We start from the raw sequence: 17,636 nt of genomic DNA on the forward strand, positions 1-17,636 counted from the left end.
TAACTCGGGGCAGGCCTCAGCCTCCTGGGCCTTCATGAGGGGGAGGAGCCCACCAGACTCCTGGGGCCACAGGTCACGTTTGTCTCCCAAGTGCCGATGTCCTTCCTCCCCAGCCAAAGTAGTAGGAAAGGCTGCTGAATGGCTTTATGGGGACTTTAAGGAGTGGAGGCGGCCCTTGAGCTTTGGGCACTGAATTTGGACTATTTTCTTTCTATCACAACGTGTGTCTGAATGGTGGGAACTTTCTACGTAGAAGAGAATTATTTCTGTGCACAATTGTCCGTCCTGCGAGGAAAGTTATGGCTGCCCTATAAAAGGGGACTGAGGTCTTCCTTTGTCCTAGGTTGGGAAGGCCTCCTGGTCAATAAATACATATTAATCATGTAAAAGGATTGACATGCAAATGAAGGGCACCACTGACAGGCCCTGGATGGCAGAGAGGAAGCCCTTCTGCAGCTGTGTTCCTGTCCGGAGGAAGCCAGGGCAGCACCAGGCTCTTTGCTGGGCGTTTCCTAGAGGGTTAAACACCCTTTTCTAAAAATTACATGAAAGAGTTAATTGAGCTGGAGATTGCTTTAGGATCTTTTGCTTGCATCCTTCTTAGCTTTGCCAAATCTCCAGGTTTGTAGGTTTTTTGTTTTGTTTTGTGTGTGTGTGTATGTTTTAAGTTAAGTCTGGGGATAGGCAGTCCACCCTTTGGATCGCTGTGTCTCTGGGCCCAACTGGAAGTCTCCAAAGGTACTTTGTTCTTCTGATCAAAGAAAAGTTCAACCCAACCGAGAAGTGGTTAAAAGCTTAGCTGAGTTTTCTGAGGAGTGCTTGATATTGTAGGAATAATTATTAGTTGCCACTATGAATTACTGCTTATAAAATAGCATGTTGTACATTGTTGTAGCTTTCTTCACAGAGCACAGTGCAAAGACAGTGCAAAATAACCTTGCTATAGGCAGGACTAAGCTTTGATTCAGATTTTTCTACGTGCGTGACACCTGTGGGTATGTTTAATCTGCAGCAGTGATTTTCAGAATACATATGATCATCAAAGAATTTGATTTGGTGTCAGGATAGGGAGAGAAAATCTTTTGCTCTAAAGATAAAACAAAAAGCAGTATTATGTACTAGCAGGTCTTTGAGTTGAATGTAATTGCTTTATCCATTATGAATTATTACAATATAAGAAAATATCTTAACTCCTCTGAAAGACTCAGTTATTCTATATACTGAAATCGAAGTGGAGAGTATTTGGACAAATTGATGGTCTAACTTTGATTTTCCTCCTTTAGGGGTGCGGGACGTTTAAGGGGTGGACAATTGGAATTTACATGATTAAGGATCAGAGTTATGCCTCAAGGCACTTGTTAGCCGAAACATAAGTGTTCAGTAACTTTGGAATTGGTCCGCAAAGCAGATTTTGATGATTTTTATGCTCACGCCAGAGGTGTCAAAATGGGTCTTAGTTTGGTAAAGACAGTGGATGGATGTCTGCGGGTTCTGGCAGGTCAGGGCCTGGGAATGGTTCCCGGGGAGCCATGTGCATGGGTCTGCTTGCTGTCTTTCTTTTGTGGTCTCTGTCTAATCTTATCCGACGCTGTGCAACTGGGTAACAGGTCTAGCCACACCAATCGGAGGAAGGAAACAAGTGGGAATATAAACGGTCTTCCTCTCCTGGTATGAAGCACTAACCCTCTCTGTCTTGTGGATTGAATGTATCTGAGGATAACTGGGGGGACCCCGCTCCTTCTGTATTTTGCCGCTCTATTAGCACTCAGACGAAGATATTGACTTGTCAAAACATTTGCCTTTTCCTCTTTAAATAAATTCATGAAAATGTTTTTCGATGGGGCTGGTCGGCTCTGAAAATCCACACCCAGTTTGAAACCAAGCACCAAGTCTCCACCATTCTCACCATGGACATATTATGCGTTAGTGCACTTTGCTAATGTTTATCTAGATTCTGGAAGACTCCAACGTTACCTAGAATTCGAACCTGGCAAACATGTTGTCTATTGAATGATGGTGTGTGTGTATTTGGGTGTGTGTGTAAAAAAAGTAGCTGCTGCCAGAGATAAATTATTTAACATGATTTTCCTGCATTGTGGAGAGGCAGGCTGAGTCTCATTTTTTGGATTATGATTTGTATTATGAAATGCTTATCAAATGTTTTCCAAAGATTAGTTTAATTTTAATTAAATAAACCTTTCTCAAGAGGAGGCTCCCAACTATTTCTTGTACCCAGAGGCTAACGTACTTGTTGGTTTTAATTATTTTCTGCTGTTACCCAAACTGCTTTGGGTACTCCCGCCCAATTAAATCAAAAGCGCAGGTTCCTTATACACAATATGTTTAATATTTAATTTTAATTAAATTAATTAAATTGTTTATTTAATTTTATGTGCATTATTGTGCATAGAATGATGCAAAATTCATGATAGGAAGAGTTAGGGTGGAGAAGTGAATCAGAGAGCTTTCCAACAAGCTAATTACGGAGCTTAAAGGAAACTTCCCCTTCATTTCCAGGGAAACATCCTTACCAGAACCTGAACTTTCTCTCCCAGCGGTCCATGACCGCGGCCGCTGTGACTGTGGTCTGTTGGCCTCTTTTCATCCTCTGGAGCTCGCCTTGCAATTTGCAGCTGCAGCAGCTGCTTGGCAGAGGACGGGGTATGTGCGGGCATGAACACCCCGTTGTCACGGCTCATGCTCCAGTGACATTTCCTACTTTGCTGAACAAGGATTCACCAGCGCAGTGCTCCTGGAAGGGACCATTTTCTCCCAAAGACACAAGCAAAACTTCCAGAAATGTCTTCCCACTCAGGAAGGGCTCATTCTAATGGCTTTGAGCTGCCGGATCCAGGCCAGTGCTTACAACCGTGGAGGTTCCTCCGGGGGGGCTCACCTTATAGTTGGGAGCAGTTCCTTTAAAGGAGGGGGCCATTGGCTTGGCTCAGTTGCCTCTTTAGGGCACAGTTTCTCAGGAATGCTTTCCTCTGCACTGTGCTAGACTTAACTGTCTCTCGCTGGAGTGCTTCCTTCCTAGGAAATCTGATGTAACAGACATAGGAAAATAGAGACCCACAAAGCCCTCAGATCTCTCTTTTGTCTGAGTCATCTCTAAAACAAGGGGCTCTGGAGTAAAAAGTTTGAGGTCCCCGAGTTAAAGGAGCCCCCTGAATTTTGAAGCATTTTATTATCTATCTCTCTTCCTGATTTAACAGATAATGACATTATCACCACCATGGCCTGGCCCTTGGGGCACCTGAGCCAAATTTTCCAAACTTGACCTCTTGAGGTGACGCCTCACTGGACATCTTTTCAGTTTGGGGTCTGGCACATCTGGGCCACAGTTGACTATTGTTATTTATGCAATTCATAACTCTACAATGTCTCTTTTCAAATTTTGGTGGGGGGGTAGTTTCTTTCTTGAAGCCTTTTGTTTATTGGGACCCATTAGCTGTATATAGTGAAATATAATCTTGGACGTGATTCGCTCATCCACTGGGAGAAAAAAAAAAAAAAGGAGAGGAAAGAAGGCAAAAATTGAGAAAGGGAACAGAGGGAGACAGAGAACTAGTCCCTGTAGGCGAAGCTGTTTCGATTCTCACTAGCCACCTTACTTGAGAACAGGGTGTTAAAAATAAATTCTCCTTCTCTTCCTTGTTGTTTGCTTCTCCCCGCCCCCCAGGCTGGTTTTGTTTCAGTAGATTAAATATTATCATAAAAGTAGCTGATGATGCAGGAAATTAAAAACCAGGTTGTGGAATATTTTCCGAAAGCCTTTTGAAATCTGCGGTAGCTATCCAGTTGGGGCAAACATTAGTTTTAAACCGAAAGCATTTGTCAGGATGAATTTTTGCTTCAAATTCGGGAAAAACTGCAGAGCCCAGTTAGCCTGAATGGAAAATCAAAGTGGAAAAAAAAAGCAAAAAAAAAAAAAAAAGGTAAAAAGTGATTTTAGAGGGAAGTTAACGTTGGCTCACTGGGCATAGAAAAAGGAATGTCCTCAGTCTCCATTTATGCTGCAACCTCTGTGAGCTTAAAAACATTTTTTTCGTATAAAAGCCAAACCTGTGTGGCTACAAGACTTGTAGATGAGGGCAGAGGCCATCGAATTTGTGGGACACTGCTGTGTCACCACGTTTAGCATCAAATTATGAATGAAGCAAGAAGAATGAATAACAAATTAGGATTCGTCTAAGCTTAGCTTTGTGCAGTGGGACAATGAAAATTTATTTGAATTCTACTCCTTGATGAGGTTACAGATTTTCTCCCCACAGAAGATACACATTCATGTGGTGGAGACAATCATCGGAAGTTCATTTTCTGCGCCTATCTTAGAAATCTTTTCATGGAAGCAGGAAAGTCCCACACAGATTTCAATTTTCGACAAGCCCTTGCCCTGGGGAACTTTTCCTTTGCCCCTCTGGATGGAGGAATCATTTGTTAGAAATATTTTGAAGGTGATAGAATTAACAGCGCCCGAGTTGTGTGTCTGTGTGGGTGTGCCGCATTGTTTTTGTTCTTTGTCGCCGACGTGTAGGAAAACAATTGTTAAAGATGTTGGCTTTTAAGAGTCCTACACAGGCCTAAGAAATGATAGGCTTCTGACAAATGGACCGTCTGCGGAAAAAGAAAGAAAGAAAGACCGTAATTTCCAAAGCTGACTGCACTTTCAAAAGTACAGTCAACTGTTCTTCCTCACCAAACTGGAACCGGGAAATAATGTGACCCTGGCTAATGCCTTCACCACATGCTGAAATTGGGGTGAAGAAAGGAAAGGTGGCTGGAATGCTCACAAGGGAGCAGACAAGCAGACAAGTGAGATATAGTGGGAACAATTTCTTGTGTTGCTGGATGTGAGAAAAATTTTCAAGCCCTTAATGTAACCCATATGCATCATCGTTCCAAGCTTATTAAAGAGGCTAAATAGATAGACATATAAGACAGACGTAAAAATACCACCTGCTCACATGCCGAGAGTATTGGGGGAAATGAAAACAAAACATAAGCCGCTGTGACTGCTGCTTCTTGGCTGTGTGAGCATGTGTTACATCCCAGAGAAGTCACCTTATTATTATTATTGTTATTATTAAGCAATCTTTTGCCTTTGAAGGGTTTGAGATTCGCAGGAAAGGGGTGGAGACAGTTGCCCATCTGACCGTTACTGGGATAATGACTAGTCTGCCTCTTACTGAGTTCATTCTCAAGAGCCCAATGTTTCTTGCTGCAGTCGGATCTGATGGGGTCTGTGCGGCGGTGTCAGGGCTCCTGTCTCCTTTGAAGAAGACGCACAGGGCTTCAACACAAAATGGGTCTAGAAAATAAAATGACAGTGAAGCCCAAGCAAATAGCTCAGTGGGGACTTAAAACAATAGCCAGGTTTTCTCAAAGGAACAGCTTTGCGTGGCGCCCCTGTGGTCTCACCTTGCCTCCCTTCCAGCCTTTCTGTTTCTGTAGACCGAGTCCCTGCTAGCTTGCTGTGTCCTTCTCTGTGTCACCTTTGAGATCTGACCACAACTGGGGCAGAGCCTGACAACTACCCGCCCCCGCTGTCCCCGCTGCCCCCTGAACCCTCCTCCACCTTCCTTTCCAAGTCCAAGGCCTCTCTGGTGCCCCTGCCCTCCTGTTTCTTCTCTGGGGCCTCGAGCAGTAAGCAGTTAATTTATTATATAAGGTTTTGTCTCTTAATTTCAAAATTGGGGGGTTAGGGAGGTAGAGAGAGAGAGTGTGTGTGTGTGTGTGTGTGTATGTGTGTGTGTGTTGTGTAACCCCTCTTGGAAATCAATCACCAAAGTCCCTCCTCAGAAGTCTTAAAAATCTCCTTTGGAACCCTCCTCCCGCTGACCCCCTCACCCTCTCCCTGCCTCCATCCTGACGACTTGCTAATCATATTCAGGCCAAAGGCAGGGCCTGGCTACCTGGCTGCAGCCCAGAGGATATTTTATTTTATTTACAGATGAGCTGTTAACCCCTGAAATATGGATGCTTCTGGAAGCTGGGGCACAAGGAAGGCTGGCCCGCTCGGGCAGTTCCAGCCCAGAGCTGCGGTAGGACTCTCCTTAATTAGCTGTGTCATTTAGAACAGAGCCCACAAGCCAGCAGGCTGAGGAAGGGGTGGGGAGGGGGGGCGCCCGGCCCCCTCCCAGCCTTGCCACCTGAGGGGACATGGAAACCTGTGTGTAGCCCAGGGCCTGGCCTTGGAGTGATTCCACTCCAGGCTCCGACGGGATTCTGCTTTCAGTCACCAAGTAGGTTCCAAGGTGATGATCTTATACAGTTTTCTGGGCATCTCTAAATAACAGTGGACCACTCCGAAGAAGGACCTCAAACGGACATGCCGTTCTTCCCACCACACCTTACTGACTCCTGATCTTCGAAAAGCATCACTTTCAGAACGACCTCTATGAGTTAGTGTGCAAATCACATATTCACACACATGCCCTGTCATAGACAAATCAAAGCAGTTTTGTGATTTTATATCCAGACCTCACTCTTGTTCCAAATGGCTTCTCCCAGCCAGATCACTCACGTTATACATCAGACTTGGCTCAAAAGGACTTTCCACTCTTTCCAAAACTCAGCTCTTCCTCAGAAGCAAGAAACTTCTCTATCACCGAGGGTTTTCAAAAGAGTGTATGACATGTTCCAGCACACTTCTGGAAGAGTTCTTAGGGGGTTGAAGCAAGGCCCTTATAATTGGAATAAACTTTCAAGTCCCTGGGTGTCTCTTGGAAGGGGACAAAGCACACCGTGGAGTCTCTGAATGCTTTGGGTTGGCAACAGTTCCATTTTCAAAACAATGTAGCCAGCAGACCCTCACCCCACCAGGACAGCCTGAACTTTGCTCCACTGATCTCTCCACAATCAGTAAATATTTGTTTGAATTTCAAGAAGGGGAGGGCAGGTTCCTAAGGTGCAAATCTGCAAACCCGAGGCCTGGTTTTAAAGACATGGTAAAATGTTTGGTGTCGGAGAACCTGGTAATGGTATGTCTTGAGCAAACTCTATTTGCATCTTTAAGACTTCTTCAGTAATATAGATGTGCAGATAACAATGATGTATAAAAATTCATTAGCCATGAAGCATGTTCTGAGAATGCACTGTTGGTGAGGGAAGGCCTAATCTTTAGCAAGTAAGTTTCTTTGTTTCCATTCATTTCATACACACACACACACACACACACACACACACACATCTCTATTTTGTAAGTAATATGTATATATTATAAGCAGCCCCATTTGACCCACCCTTTCTGCTAGAAACAAGGGCACAGGAAGAGGGCTATTTAGGAGGGCATCTATGCTGGTAAAGCAAGGTCTCGTAAAACAATTTGGGGGGAGGTACTTTGATGTTTGACATTTCCTTATACCTAAATTCCTGGTTAGGCTGTTTTATGTCGGATTGCATTTGTGGGCACTCCAACCCAGCCAGTGCGTTCTGGAAACTATGCTCGGGGCCCATAGGAAGAAGCATCCAGGGTCAAAGAGAGCCTCAGGAGCAGAGGGGAAGGGTGGGAGCACATGCCTAGAGATACCTGGGTGGGGCTTCAAGGACTCCCAGCGAGAGGGGTGGAGCATGGCAGCTTCTCAGACTGTCTTGACCACCACCCGCTGAGCTTTCCAGCCCAGAGCAGGGTGCTGGAGTTAGGAGGCCAGCTTCTAAAACCAGCTGTGTGATTTTTTTTTTTTCAAAAGGATTTTTTTTTAAATTTTTAATTTTTTAATAAACATATAATATATGTACAGGTACAGGTCTGTGAATCGCCAGGTTTACACACTTCACAGCACTCACCATAGCACATACCCTCCCCAATGTCCATAACCCCATCCCCCTTCTCCCACAAAACAAACTGAGGGTTGCTGGGGGGGAGGGGGCTCCAGCTGTGTGATCTTAACTAGGACTCTTGTCATCTCTGGATGGGAGCATAGTATTTGCAAGATAAAATGACTGGATGAGCTCAGCATTTCCCTACTTGAGGTCTTCCAAGGGAGTCTCCTGGGGAGGAGGGACCTATAGTAAGTTCCAGTGTTTTCAGGTGGCTGCTTACATATCTCCCGCTCTCTGCTTGCTAAGGCTGCCTTGGGCACCCACACTTGACATGTTCTAGCGTTGGGCTGGAGGTAGAGCAGTTCCTTGCTCTCATGGATGCTGTTTCATGCTGACCGAGAGCTCTGGCTGCCCGTTACATGTGTCTTTGGTTAATAAAAATGGGAAAATATATGTATTGTTAGTCAATGAACATTTAAAAATCAATAACACTTATTAATAATATGGCATATTGTTGGCCCTTAATAAATGGTGGTCATTATTATTATTAATATTAACCTAGCTTATCTAGTTGGCAAGAGCCTTTAAAATGGAGACCATCACAGGGACATTTATGGGGAGACGGTTGGGAGTGCAGGGGGCTGGTTTCCAGACCTTTCCAGGAGAAAATATGGTCTCAGCTTCTGCTGGTTGCAGGCTCCAGGTGCAGGAGGGCAGGGTAGGCACGTGAGGCCTGGTGATCCCAAGGCACTGAATCCCAGGGAACAGAGTCTCCAGTCTCCTATTTCACCTAGAGCCCACCCTTCTCCCGGGCTCCTCCTTAGTCCTGAGCTGGCCCCAACTGCTGGGTGGACCAGCAGTCCAGCTCTGGTGGGGTGAATCTTAAGACTGAACTTCAACAACCTATGAGTCTGGCCACCTGACCCTTTGCTAACTAGGGGTTGCATGCTCTGAGGAGAATAGGGATGGGGTTAGGGAGAGACATAAGACTTAAATGGGACAGTTTTCTTCCTTAGCGAGTAAGTTTCACATCTCCTTCTTGTCAAGGTGATGCAATTCAGAGTGCAAATGCACGACTGCTTTCACAGAATTTTATGCCACACATTATAATAAGAACCACAGTTTATTGACTACTTCCTATCTGCCCACCCCTCTCAGGGATATTTGCGTATATATTATCTCACTGACTTTTTAGACAAGCCCTGCGAGGGGTATCAGTATTTCCATTTGATGATTTCAGACACTGAGACGCAAAGAGGTTAAGCGATTTGCCCAAGATTACACCGCTGGGCAGTGGCAGAGCTGGGATTTAAAGCCCATGTTCTTTTCAAATATTGAAGTTTTGTTGCATTCTGTATGAGGAAGACAAACATTTGACAAGTCCCTGAAGAGTCACAGAGTGAAAGGTAATCCAGAAATGCTTCCAGGAAGAAGAGAGTTGTTGTTGTTGTTCTTGTTGTTGTTTTTAGTGGAGAGTTTTGAGTTGGCCTTTGAAGGAGAAAGGGAACAGGAAACAGGGAATGGAAGGGTAACGTGTGGACTGAGCTGAGGACGGCATGCATGCGGGAGAGGCAGGGGAGCTGGGAGGCTGGTTCTGTGGTGCGGGCAGAAGGCTGAGCCCCTCTAAGGGTCAGATTGAGAGTGATGTCATCATGGTTGACGCTTGGGAGATAGGTGACGTGGTTAGACACGGGTCTCTTTCCCATCCCTTTGGCTCTGCCTCTCTCTTTGGCTACCAGGACCTCTCTGCCCGCTGGTGGCAAGGGCTGCTCTGGCTCTCCTTCTCTGTGGACAGCAGTCAGATTCCGGGAAAAATAGGCTGGGGATTCAATTTTGTGTCCCCTCCCCTCCTCCCTCCCCCTCCTCCCCCCTCCTTCCCTCCCTCCCCCATCCCTCTCCGCTCTCCCTTTCTTTTCTCTCTCCTTTCTAATATTTTCCTTTTAAGACTAGCATTTAAGCAAGAATAAAACTTAATGAGAAAAACTACTCATAGTATAGTTCTACCACTCCATCTCTCCAAACCGTGATTTTTCGCTTTTCTCCAGCACCTTCTAGCTCCTGTCTGTTGGCTCGCATCATGCCGACTTGGGTAGATACAACCTTTTCTTTCTTTTGACATTGATATCAGTACATTTTTTTTTTCTACATTGTCTTTGTGATCACAAAATTGTAAATGGTTTTCTATACCCCACCGGGCCCCAGGGGTGCCCTGATGGACAGAAGCTTCTCACCATGACTGCATTTCTAGTTGTTTCTTTTGACGGGGGCTCCTTTTTTGCTGCTCTTGTCACTGGGGGACCCATGAGGTGGGCAGGAACTGTGGGAGCAGAGTGCAGAGAGGTTGGGCTGCCTGGGGAGAGGGACAGGGAGGGCAATAAGTCAACTGACAGAGAGACCTTGGGGGTGTATGTGGCTCGTGAAAGCCTTGGTGGTGTATGTGGCTCGTGAAAGCCAGGAGAATGGGATGGGGCTGCCAGCAGGGTGTCTGATATTTATTTCTTGCAATTATTACGGGGACTCAATGAGATCATGTTTGCCAAGTGTCTAGCATTCAGTAAACATTAGTTCCCTTACTGCTCTTTCCTTTCCTTCTCCTTCAGATGGTCTTGAGCAACTCGGAGGTGTTGGTGATGGATACACTTATCTCTGTATAAGGAGGCCTGCCAACGAGCCTGGCAAAATGATGGTCAACGCACCCATTCAGCAGATGTTTGCGGAGCACCTGCTATGTTCTAGAATGCAGGCCTGAATGAGACAGTCAAGACCTCTGCCAACATGGACCTTATAGTCTCGTCGGAGAGACAACCGAGAAACAGGTAAACACAAAGTTAAGGATTTCCCATAATGTTAGTTCTATAAAAGGATGACAGATGTTTACAGTGGAAGGTCAGGGGTGGAAGCTGAATTTTATCTGGGAGGGTCTGGAGGGGTATTTGGTTGGAAAGCAGGGCTATGGGGTCTGTCTCAAAATGGTGTTTTCTTAAGTTGGGAGTTTATTTGGATGTGTCTTTGAGAGTGAGCCATTTAGGATTTTATGGGAGGAAGAAGCTAACATAGGCTTTCCCCAAAGCCCATCCTCTTGTGCCAGCTCTGTTGGGGGATAGTTTGAGCCAAGTTCTGCACAATGAGAAGGAACCAGCATGTGAAGTTCTGGGGGAAGAGGTGTGTAGCCGAGTCCAGCACTCAGGGAGGTGTGGGAAGAGGGGGCCATGTGTGTGTGTGGGGGGGGCTCTGGGGGGCTGAGCAGGCAGGGCCTATGGACGAGGACACAGGTTGCTAGGGGTTGATTTCCAGAGCAGGGAGTCCCTGGAGGGCTTTTAGCAGGGCCGGGCTGTCCTGGTCAGGTTCAGGATGTAGATAACCAGACATTAGAAAATACTGTAGATGAAGTGGTAAGTATGATGGCCAGACCCAGGCATGGTCAGGCCTCCCCGGAAATGTTACATGTGCTAGGTGCTGGCGGGTGAAATAGGACGTGAATTGGTATGAGTGGACTACGTGCTATGGCCAACGAGCCACTCAGAAGAGATACCGCCGTTGCAACGTTTCTGTGACCGTGAGGCCAAGGGGAGACCTGGGGAGGAATCTGGGAGGAGCCTGACTGGAGGACAGTGCCCAAGGCATTGGGGAAAAGAAGTCTGGGGCTGCCGTGTGTGTGTGTGTGTGTGTGCGCGCGCGCGTGGGGGGAGGTGCTGGGCGTTGGATGCCTCCCTTTTTCCTCCTGGCGCGGCTCCCCCAATCAGTGACTGTGTCCATAGTGCTGCCAGGCCTCAGGTGGGTGCAGCTTCCCCCGGGGGGGTTCGTGGGCTTCCTTGGGTTCCTGGGGCCTGGCCATGGTTGCTTCTCTCAGGAGTCCTTTCCACCCTTGCTTCTGCCAAGCGCTCATGTCTATAGGGGTGCCGAGAAATACAGCTGGATTGTTGGGATTCTCTTATGATTCTTTCAGAACGAGTGCGTGTCTATCAACTCACTTGGGTACACATATTCAGACATTTCTGGTCACGCCAGCTGGAGCGGCTTCTGGCCGCCATACAGACCTGTTGTATGGCAGCCGTCAGACCCCTTCCACATAGACCCCCACATGTGGGTCTGATCCGCCACTCCCTGGCAACCCACAGACATTTGTATACATTCGTGGACCTGCTATAGTGTAACTCACCCCTTCTGTGGGATTCACATCCAAGCTCCCAACACAAAAGGCTGCACTAGCAGAAGACCCTTGGTCTCCTGGACCCTCCCTCTGAAGAGTAGGTCTGGGTACCATGTGCCATCCATGGGGCTCAAAATGCAAATTCCAATAGGTGGGTGACCCTGAAACCGTGTTTCATAACCCCTTAGTGAGTCATGAAGTCAATTCACAGGGTGGCATCTAACTCCCAAAGAAAGTGTAGTAGGTAAATTTGCATGGAATAGGGTGGGAAATATGAGTCAGTCTGTCCTGTATGTAGTAAGGATAAGTGTAATGTGAGCTTTTTCTTCAAATGCATATTATGTGTACCAGATTGCAGTGTAATTGTTTGTTTCTACGGTGACTAGTGGCAGAAAATGTTTGAAAGGCACCACAAAACCTTTCTTAGTTTACCACTGTGATGGGCAGTAAAAAGAAGTCCTTTCCCCTCCCCTGCCCTCTGGAGATGTTGGCTTGTGGGGAGCCTGAGCCCCTGCAGAGCTCGGTGATGTAGCCTAGTTGTGTCCTGACCTGGTGTGTTGGAGGGGTGATGCTGGCAGCTAAGATGTTGTCTGGTGGGCGGGCTGAGAAAATAGCCAGAAGATGCTTATAAACCAGAATGGACAAGACTGGTGGAGGGTTTGGTGGCAGCTGAGGCTAAGGCTCGAGCCAGGTTTGGGTGCGGGGGTGGGGGGTGACTGGGCTTCAAATGTAGGTAGGGGGCTTGTCTTTTGTGAAGGTGGATAGTGAGATTTGTCACCTGTGTATTGAGTCTGGGTGGCAAGGGAGACTTTTAGTTGGCCACAGCCATGCTAGTCCTGTGTAGGGTCTGGGGAAGAGTATGGGTTGGAGGTACAGGTGTGGGTTCTGTTGCACGGGTGGGAGGAAACGAGGGTTCAGGGGTGTGGGGGGTCAAGAAGAGACCCAGGAGAGAGCCCTGAGAAGCACTGCTATTCAAGGAAGGACCAGAGGCAGGTACACTGTGATGAGGGCAAGGGAGAGGTTGTTCTAGAAGCCAGAGGGCAAGTTCCAGGGAAGAGGCAAGTTCCACCGAGCAGAGGATCTAACCAGAGAGGGTACTTGAAGCAACTAGAGAACTGCTGGGGGCTGAACTTCATGCTGCTGGCTCCATGGGCCAGTGTGCCCCGAGACCTGCCAGGACTTCCCTCAACATGTCATCATCAAAAGCCAGAGAGGAAGAGAGTGATGTTGGGACAAGGTGGAGGTAGAGCTGTACTGTCAAGCTGGCAGGGCCACTGATCTCCCTTCCCCTCGGCCACTGAGTGACACAGCCCCTTACCACAGCAAGGGACATCGGGAGATATGAGTTATAACTCCAGCCATCAGGAGCTCTCCTCACTCTCCATAGGCTTCATTTCCTGACCTAAAAACGAATGGGGTATTACCAGAATCATCTCTTAGATCTCTGCCTTCTCTAAAATTATTTGAGGCCGTCTGTGAAATGGGCTTTATCATCCTTGCTCTGCCTCCTTCCTGGGAGGAACACTTTGGAGAATTGCCCAGAACCATCAAAGCAAGAGTATTAAGATTATAGTCATCATTCTGGATATTTACACAAAGGAATCAAATACACAAATTTGAAAAGATAAACATACCTCTATGTTTATGCCAGCATTATTTAAAATAGCCAAGATATGGAAGCAACCCCAGTGTCCATCACTAGTTGAATGGATTAAAAAAGGTTTATGTACACAATGTACACAATGGAATATTACTCAGCCATAAAAAAGAATGAAATCTTGCCATTTTCAAAAACATGGGTGGATCTGGACAGTATTATGCTAAGAGAAATAAGTCTGACGGGGGCACCTGGGTGGTGTAGTTGGTTAAGCATCTGAATCTTGGTTTCGGCTCAGGTTGTGATCTTGGGGTTGTGGGATGGAGCCCTATGTTGGGCTTCATGCTCAGCATGGAGTCTGCTTGAGACTCTCTTTCCCTCCGCCCCTGCACGTGTGCTCATTCTCTCTTTCTCTCAAATAAATAAATCTTTAAAAAAAAAAAGAGAAGTCAGAGAAAGACAAACATCATATGATTTCACTTATAGTGGAGTCTAAAAAACAAAACAGATGATTAAGTAAACAAACCAACAACCAACAACAAAAATGGAAACAGACTCATAGAGAACACACTGATGGTTGGTCAAAATGGGGGAATAGGAGGAACTGAGGTAGAAACTTACTAACCTAGCAAGTAATTGTTGGGCACGGCCTGGGTGCAGGTGTCTGTTAGATGCTGGGGTTTCCATGGAGACCAGGATATAGGACTGGCCGTGAGGGTTCCCCACTGTGGGTACACAGCAAAACCACCCCTGCAGCTTTTCAAACCCAAATTCTATGGGCCGTGTGCTACCTCTCTGAAAGCTTCAAGGAGGTCACCTTGGCATGTGTCTACTGAAAAAACCCCATGGGGGATTTAGTTGCACTTGGAAGGGTGAGGACCACCCGCTGAGTGGGAAGAGGTGAAGCAGCTCCCTGAGATGGAGTGGGAAGGGCTGGAAGAAAGCAGGGCCGTGAGTGCTGGGACAGAGTGCTAAGGAACTCCAGAGAGGGGTGAGTGAACATCGATGCAATCAGGGAAGACTTCCTGAAGGAGATGCTGCCTATACTGAATTTTGAAGGATGCAGGAAGAAGGAATAGCAGGTGCGAAGGCACAGAAGCTTTAAATGGATGGCCACATGGTGCCTTTTAAAAGTATCTGCATATAAAGTACGCAGTCCAGGTGAGAGGTATACCTCATAGGCAAGCCCACTGTGACCCTGAGAAAGTCCATTGCAGACCCCTCCCTCTTCCCAACTCGGGCCATCTTCCATCATAAGGCTAGATGCGTTCACTGGGGAACCCATTCCCGTTAATGGATTTATGCAAACAAAGGTAGCAACCATATCAAACCAGACCAGGACAAGAGGCAGGCTTTTCTTGGGTTTTCCCAAGATTAGGCAGGAACAAATGGGTGAATTTACCGAGGCCTCATTATGCGCAGGTCTGTTCTGCATTGTTGCTAGCTATAGTAAAGTAAGTATTATTGCTGCCGCCTTAGCGGTTCAGAGAGATGGAGGGACTTGCCCAAGGTCACACAGCAAGTGAGTAGAGAACTCGGACTTGGGTCTAGTCCTACTTGGGCACACAATGAGATGGCCGAGAGTGTGGAAGCCAGATTGCTGGGCTTGAATCCCTCCTTCATGTGTCTGAGGGATCGCGGGGCAATTTCCTTCAGCTCTGGGCTCTGTTTCCTCGTCCTCATGAAGGGAGGCTGACAGAGCCTTCCTGGTAGTGCCGTGGTGAGTGCAGAGCGCCTGCGCGTAGTGGGTGCCTGGTCAATGCTGGCGGCAGTCACACTCCCTCCCAAGCCTGGCCTCCTGCCCTGTCGCACCCAGGGAACAGGTCTGAGGGACTCAGATTTGGCAGGGCCCAGACAGCCTCTGCAGCTCTGACATTCTGGAATAGGTGGTGAGTCTCAGTTTCTTACGTCCAGGGATAACTTGTCTGGAGGCAGGTGGATTATCCCCTCGACCGTCCTGAGCACCCAGTTTGCTCAGCTCGGCGGAGGCGGGTACAGGGACAGAAACCTCCATGGCTCATCTGGGATGATGTCATCAGCTCCTGTCAAGAGGCTGGGCTGCCTTGTAGGGCTCTGGGGAAAACTATGGGTGTGGAAGTAAAATGGGTTGTTTGGAGAGGGTGCTGGCCTACTTGCGCCAGCGGCAGACAGGAGAGCAGGAGAAAACTCCAGAAGTACTCAGCTTTAAAACCCTTTGGATGCAATCTCTAAAGGGCCTGGGTGCACGGGCAGGCACCGTGGCACGACACAGAGCTATCAGAGCCCGCCAGTGCATAGCTGGGGGGCAGGTGGAGGCCTGCCAAGCAGACTGCAGCCCAGGTGGGGGGAAAAGGGGGGGAATTTCTATGCAAATGAACCTGACAGAGGCAGGTGGTGTGTGTGTGTGTGTGTGCGTGTGTGTGTGTGTGTGTACGTGTACCATGATGGCAACAACCCTCGGAAGGGCACAACCTGGAAGCTTCCCGAAGCTGCAGGAGAGGAAAGCCAGAGACAAAGGGCTGGGAAGAAAAATGCCAGGGTGGACGGGCAAGAGTCTGAGCCTAGGACTGGGGCCTGCTGCTTTCAAGACCCCCAGCTCTGGGCTTGCTGGAGTGGGGAAGGGGCTGTGGGCTCAGGGCAGGTCAGGGTTGGGACGCTCAGGGTTGGGATGCTCCTGACAGAGCTTCTCCTATGCCGTGGTGGAAACAAAAGATGCTGCCTGCTTCTCTCCTGTGGGTCAACTGAGGTGGAGAGTTGGGGGGCACAGCTATCTAGAAAATGGCATCGGAATCCATCGTGAAAGTCAAAGGACTTTTCAGTTTGGCTCAAATCATCCCGGCTGTGTGGCCCCAATGATTATTTTCCTCAGCCAATTCAAAACAGTAATGGTTTGCCACCAGGCCCTGTGGGAACCTGCGAAACTTCAGGGCCTGCTGACACAGGGGAAGTGCTCAGGGAGAGAATACCGAAGAGACAGAAAAGGAACTCGAGTGCCAGGCGGGCTGAAGAGCATTGCAGGGGCCATGAGGAACACCTAGCGGATGAGGGCTTCACCGGCCAGGGAGCCAGAGCTCACCCAAGCACCCCCACATGGCCGTGATGATTTCTCGTGATTAGTAAGGGCAATGGCCACAGCCAATGGTTATGAACATTTGCTCTATGTAAGACTGTTCTCAGTGCTTTGCATATATTAAGTCATTTAACTCTGTGAAAGTATGAGGTAGGAGGGATTCTGAAGCGCCTTTGACTAACATGGAAACTGAGGCACAAGAGTTCAGATTCCATGCACGAGGCCCCAGAGTGAGGGCCAATCTCGTGGGGAAGATAGGATGGGCGCCATTTTGCAGCTGAGGAAAATGAAGCCCAGAGAGACCAAGGTATCCAGGATCACAGGATTGCTGAGATGGGTGCAGAACCCCACACTTGGCTGGCCGGCCGCTGGGGAAGCAGAGGCCTGCGTGAGGCATGTGTAGACCTTTGACTGCCTTCATGCTATGTGCAAACTGCTGCCCCAACCCAGGCATATTGACCTGAAACAGAGGCACTTTCTGCTGGTCCTTCATGCCTGGGGATCCTCAGATACCCTGAATTCCCCCCAGGTGCTCCAGAACCCCTGGGCTGCTGGCATCCTGGGGCCTGCCCTGCCTGCCAGAAGCAGGTTTGCGCAGCTGTTCGGCTTTCTCCACAAGTGCTCCCAGGCTGAAGACGCAGCCGGGCCTTGGGCTTCCTCAGAGCAACCTGGGTCGGTACTCAGCACAGCACAAGCCTCCACTGTTAAAGTAGCTTGGCTGTCTGACATCTTCCTGCTGGGCCCTGTGAGGGGTCAGACTTCATCAGTGGCTTGTAAACATTTGGGGCCAAGTCCCTTTGTTTAAATAACATCTTGTTCGCAAGTTTCGTAAGACAACAGTGGCGCTGGGCTGGCTGAGGATGGTGAGCCCCTTTACAGCCTGGCGGCCAGCCTGTATAGGCGACTCCTCAGGGCCCCCTGGGTTCCTTGGAGCACATGTGAACCCCCGTGAGACAGGTGCTTTCTGACATCCTGTAGTCTCATGGAGACACACTGAGTCTCGTGGAGAAACAGGCCCGTGTCTTTGGGTCCAGGCCTGCTTCTGGTTCTGTTTTGGGGAGCAGACAAGGCAGGAA

This window comes from Mustela putorius, unplaced genomic scaffold (genome assembly GCF_011764305.1).
Source record: "Mustela putorius furo isolate JIRA1106 unplaced genomic scaffold, ASM1176430v1.1 tig00003867_pilon_pilon_pilon, whole genome shotgun sequence".
NCBI classification, from domain to species: domain Eukaryota; kingdom Metazoa; phylum Chordata; class Mammalia; order Carnivora; family Mustelidae; genus Mustela; species Mustela putorius.